The following is a 6,526-nucleotide window of genomic DNA, read 5'->3' on the forward strand; positions in this document are numbered from 1 at the left end:
CGCACTTTTTTCATCCCAAGTTTGAAAACGCACGGAAAAGGGTGCGTGTCGTATCGCCAACTCTCCACCCCTACCCCCAGTACATTTGCGTTATAAAACACGGCGAGTCGGGCAGGCCTTGAAGTTGAGCGATGCACCATGATTGGTTGGCTGCACAGAGCCCCATTTCACTGGCTTTCCGAACAGTCATAGTGGCCACTGCGCTACCAGCGCCCCCTGGGCTAAGCTTCAAACTGGAACTACTAATCCAGCTGCAGATCACGTGCCGACAGAAGCTGGAGATTCCCACCCGCGGCTGGCGGAAATCTTGGACTGGTGAAACCAAAACTTTTTTTTAAGATTTAGCGACGCAAAGAGCGGCCTTCTTTCATCCAGGTGTTCTTATTCAAGGATGAGAGGAGGATCTATCCACAAAGTAACGGATGATACTTGGGCTGCAGTTTATCAATGCCAGCTTCTGAAGGCCTCATTCCGTCGGAACCTAAACACAGCATATGCATTCAAAACAATCAGACTATCACAATAAAAGTTGTGGTGCCAACTGATATTGTATGACCCTGTGTTCAGTTGCGCCAGTTTCCTCTAACCGTTCAGCACGAGTACTTCTCATTGAGATGGGCCCTGAGATAGCACCAGCACATTAAGTTACCAACAAAGGCCGCACGATGTCGCTTCAGTCGGTACGGCAGGTGGCGCCGGCAGCAGCCATGTCAGCCGGGGACTTCTGTCGGTTGGGTCGGTTGCAGCCCTTTCGGCCACCTATGAACATCCCCGGACTATGGGATCAGGGAAAGGGGCGAATAGCTGAGCAATACTGCGGCAAGACATGTGCATTTGCATCTAACATTAATATTTAAGACATGTTCACTAACAACACAACAGTTTATCGTACATTCCCTCCTTCCGTGCTGCCACCCCAGGACATCTTGTGCAGCGAATTCCGCTGAAGCTTATCACCCTTTTCGCGTTAATAAGATGAAGTTTACCGCTATAATCCAGATTCAAGCACCATCACCACAGCACATTTAGGCTTTCTTGACTGCACTTTTTATTCAAAATGCATAAAGGAAGACCATGACTCCTTTGCGAGAACAGCAGCAAGCAGATGCAAGGCAAGTATTTGCTGTAAAGACAGTTATTTTATACGTTATTTACTTAAACAATAGCTAGTCACCACTGCGATATTGATACTGTGCTGCGCTGATAGGGTGTCCGGTACACTGTCGAAACAAACGGTCATTGCTGACAAGCCTTTTAGGCACAGCAGCCGCAAAAAAGAAACATGGTGCCACGTAAGAAGTTTTCACTCAAACCATATGGCTCTAAAATGGGGAACAAGTTGATATTGGCTTTAACTCTCAATGCTGCCTGTTCCCGACGGTCTACTGCACATGACCTCGGATGCTGCTAGGTCCAGATGGTCTACTGCACGTGACATCGGATGCTACCAGGTTCAAATGGTCTACTGCACATGACCTCGGATGCTGCCAGGTCCAGATAGTCTACTGCACATGACCTCGGACGCTGCCAGGTCCAGATAGTCTACTGCACATGACCTCGGATGCTGCCCGACAGTCAGGTAGACCTTCAAGCTCCCGAGCTCGCGGGACCCGACTCGCTACTGCACCGGAGAGCCCGCGGGACCCGACTCACTACTGTACCGGAGAGCCCGCGGGACCCGACTCACTACTGTACTGGAAAGCTCGCGGGAACCGACTCGCTACTGCACCGGAGAGCCCGCAAGCTCCACTCACTACCACACACCGGAGAGCCCGCGGGACCCGACTCACCAGAGACCAGAGACTCCGCGGGACCCGACTAACACATCGGCCTACACCAACACGACAAACTAGTGCCGAGTTTTATCCACGACTTATACGACGGAAAGTAGAAGAGCAGATGATAGCTATAAAAAAGAGGCCTAAAAACTGCCTCCTCATCAATGCAGATTGTTTGATGAAGCTTTGCAAACTTTTCTTAGTGTTTAAAAACACTAACACACTCACTCTTTGATGTACTTCATTCAGTTCCGATAAAGGCTTCGGTCACCTAGAGATTAAAATGTTCGGTGAAGATGATGTCGCTGCATATGTGTTGTTACCCAAGCCAACAGCCAATGTTCACAAGACATAGTATTCGTATATGTATTCGAGTGTACTTGTTGGAGTTTTGAGCCTTATTTCTAAAATGCAATCTGGTTTTCTGTCACGTCGATTTTCGTCATAGGATGAAAGCAATGGTGCAAGGCGTTGTTGTTAGGGACTGTATCACTTATTCAGCTGCAATCTGAACAGTTTGTGACAATTTGAAACACATATAAGCCAAATGTCCAACAACCGGCCTGTAATGTGAACGGCAACTCTTTCAGATTCTGTTGGTTCAAAGATATACGCTACACCGCACTGCCCTCTCCGCGCTGATGAAAATTTTATATCTAAACTATTTGTAGCTAATGGTGGTGCCGGTTTGTATTTTTGTGGGGTCGTAACTTCCAATGTTGAGCTGTGTCCGCTTCACATCAATGTTGGCATGGGCCCGCAAAACTTTTGGCAGCAGTATTAGCAAGTTTAGGAAAAGGTAAATTTAACGCAAATTGTGTTCTCAAATTGTGTTGTTGTGTTCCTTTGAGGATGATTTCCTGGTGACGGACTGTGCTGCTCAACTCAAGAGCTTTTCCATAAATAGTGCAATTTAACAGCATTTGCAGTTAAATTGCCAAGTCCTCGACTCAGCCACCAATCATTTGCAAAAGTTGACATCGCTGGTAATCAAATATTTTAAAGACTTTTGCCCCTTCCTCTAGCTGTTCGGTCACGTGGGGCGGCGGCTGGCTGACACTGGGAGGTACAAACGGATGGGAATGTACATTTAGACCTCTTTATGTGGTGTCCTGTGACGTCTTTATCCTGTGTAGTTGTGTGTCTCTTGGGAGCCCGTATTCAGGTTAGTTTATCAAACCTAGAACAACAAAGGTGGGGTTCGTCAGAGAGTCTTTAGAGACTGAGCTGTTAGCGAGATATGCTCGAAACGGCTTTAAAAACAGCGCTAAGATTTATTACACCCGAAAGGACATCATTTTCACATATCTTGTAAAACGTTAAAGTTTCTGGTTCCAAACGTCATGTTCCATCACAACTTCCTATTCAAGATCAAGTTCGAAACGTTTTGCTAACTAGCCACAAATCACCCTTATTGGCCACGAAAAATTTACCCCAATGAGTTTATTTCGACTCCTCTTGCTTTACGTCACTGTGAAGTGCATTTCTATCGTGCTTATGGCATTCACAAGTTCAGGTCACCTAGGGTCAAGCTAGCCCAAGCTCTGAGCCTTGTAAATGGATTTAACAATCACAGTTACAATCACAATAATTCCTAGGAAAATTTAAAAAATTGCACCCCTTCCACAATGCTTGTTAAATGAATGTTAGTGCGTGCCCGGTGCGAGTCCATTATATATGTACCAGTTCCACCATGATGTCATGGACTGATATGATAAAAAAAGGATTGCCTGGGTGTTGCGGTGGAATTTGGAGTAATTGAGTAGTTTCGGAGAAAGATTAAGTACAATACAGGAACCCAACGTTTTGTTGCCGAAAAAGTCAAGAAGGGTCATCGATGTGTGGTTGTGTGGCGAATCAAAATACATATAATTTCCAGCATGAAATAAGGTAACTTTCCAAAGTGCTATTGCATAGTGCTACCAACACAATTCAGTGCAATGTGGATTTATCTAACGCCAGCTTCTGCCTGGCCTTGCATGAGTTAACACGCGCCTGGGTGGCCGGCTGGATACCTTTCGCTCGGGTGGGAGGTCAATTTGCCCCACCCCACTGAGATCTCAGAAACTAAGAGAGCTAGAGATACCAAATTTACAGGGTCTGCTGACCTGTATATGAACTCACTCAGGTCAAATTTTGAGGATCCTAGATTATGACTTTCGGATCAAATAAGGTAAAACAAGATCAATCTACAGGTTGGTCTTCAAACTGCACCCAGAACATAGATACCTGCTTTAAGCAAAAGTTCGCATGATCAGTGAAGGTCAGTGACCTTGTTCGACCTTTCGAAGGTCATGGTGACCAAAATCATACAAGACTGTTTTGGGTTTTGCATTTGAATAAGCGACAAAGATTACGCTAGGCGGCAAGTTCCTGAAAATGTTAACCTGCGTCATTTTAGGTCAGTGACATATTCTGATCGCTGAGAAGTGCATAGAACATGTATAATGCAGTTCCTGTAATCAATACATTCAAAATGAGCACCAGAAACTAACCTATACAGCAAGCCCCAGAGCACTAAAACAGATTGGCTTTGACATTGAACATTGTCTGACATTGACATTGTCTGAACTCCAAACCTGACCTTAGGCCAACTGAATTTGTTCATTCAGTTGTTGTGTTGCCTAAGAAAGTATCTCAGAGATGTTTGGTCTCGTCTAACACTCCGCTGTTGCATCAGATTGAACGATTCTCTTGAAATTGACTTCGCAAAATCCATGGCCCGACTTTGACCTACCGTACGTTAGCGGCCTTACAAGGTACATCTTAATTATAAATACCAAACGATCCGCTATTCCATTGACTACAACTATGCAAAATCTGGCACGGCTACGCCGCGCCGTTCGGAAACCATTCTGGAAAAACTTTGGGGGGCCGATTTGACACCCATCCGAGCGCGTGTTAAGTTTCCGAGATGGCTTAGCATGGTCTTCGTTTTCGAACTGACTGGAGAGATTTATTTCCGTAAACGTATTAGAACGTTTTAACGGCGACGGACACATGAGGAATGCATATCTTCGGGTTCGTTCCAAGTAAACTTACACCAGCGCACTGATGCAGGCCGCTGCGGTGGTGTACATAATGGCCACAACGTTTAGCCGTCGGTAAACAGTGCGAGCACAACCACCTGTAACTAAATGGCTATGCGGCAATGCCTACCTGAAATTTTGTTCCGGGGACAAAACATATTTAATGTTATTGAGTTTAGGTTCACTGCACCCAATTACCCTTTCACCGTTTAGCGATATGCCGTCGTGATCCTTTGCACAAAACAGCGGAATGACAAACGACTCGCCAGTGACGTTGCATGTCCCTCCCCCCCCCCCCCCCAGCACGTGCACCATGATTATAATCACGGTGCGTTGCGGTGATCTAAGTGGGAAGCATTTAACTGAATCAAGGAAACGGCAAGAAAGCACTACAGTTAATTGTAATCCATAGTTCATTAACACGACCCTCAAATGCTGCAAGAGTGTATCGATTTCTTTCAGAGCAACAATCCATACGATATGAAAAACAGCTTAATGACTACGATGATTGCAACAAAGCAGGCAAGCATATGCAAGCATATAATGAAAGCAATGACAATGCTGAGGGGCCTCCTGTTGTAGAAAAAAATGTATGTTGAACTGACCTCACGTCTCATGCTTTTCAAATTGAAGTCAATATCCATTTATATTTTATCTATATTCAAATTAAAACTAAGATTCATGCAAAATATGTCGATTTTATCTGACCTTTTAGGTCACGTAAATCCGATGCAGAAAATTCGTAACATAGGAATTCGAGCTAGCTGACATAGGAAGTCGGCTAGCAAGCGCATTTTAATGACCTATTTCGAATGAATAAATCTGATGACCTTATCTACACGATGGTGGTACATATCCACGCAGGAAGCGTGTGCACATTTAAAAAGACATATATCCGATGTTCGACGCACATAATAAAAACACATATTTTGAGCGCGATGTATGACTGATGGAGGCACTTTTATTATGCCGATTTTGGTACCAAAGCAGTAGAAGAAATGAGGTAGAGAGCAAGGTCATCCTCAACCATGAATTTCCTCTCTTTGAGAAAAATAGATGCATCCATACTGTTCATGAGCCAGCTCGTAGCCAACACGTATTCGACACAAAATTCATCACAAGAAGGGTTTTATAATTTTTTTTTAAATTTTTAGTTGTCATCATTTGGTTTGTTTGTTTGGAGGCATTCATAAGACAAGGCGTAAGGCGTTACGCGATTCTTTTGAGTCTTTTCACCGACTTGTATATCCTCATCTTCCCTCTTAAGGAGGCCCAGCCTGCTTGAAGTGTTATAATTCCGTTCAAAGTAGCAGGGGCTCAGCTAGAAACAACATTGCTCCAGTCTGGAAAAATATTTTGTGTTTGGACAGTCTGCACCTTTTGCTGGTTCACTGGTGCACCACCTAGGCTTTTGGTCTGGCTAGGGGCCTGATGGTGTATGAAATGGCCTTCTATTCCAGGAAAGAGGCTTCTTGATGAATAAAGGGTGGCTTTTAATCCAGAGCAGTACTTTGTAGTTAGCAACGGCCTTCGTAGTAAATCAGAGACCAGCAAAGTAGCCGAAAACAGCAAAGCAGCCTCGCCGAAGACCAGCCACCTCGCTGAAGACCAGCGACCTCGCTGCAGACCAGCAAACTCGTTGAAGAATAGCTACCTTGCTGAAGACCAGCGACCCCGTTGCAGATCAACCACTTCGCTTAAGACCATCCACCTCACATG

Source organism: Pollicipes pollicipes, unplaced genomic scaffold (assembly GCF_011947565.3).
Source record: "Pollicipes pollicipes isolate AB1234 unplaced genomic scaffold, Ppol_2.1 Scaffold_6052;HRSCAF=7182_pilon_pilon_pilon, whole genome shotgun sequence".
NCBI classification, from domain to species: Eukaryota; Metazoa; Arthropoda; class Thecostraca; order Pollicipedomorpha; family Pollicipedidae; genus Pollicipes; species Pollicipes pollicipes.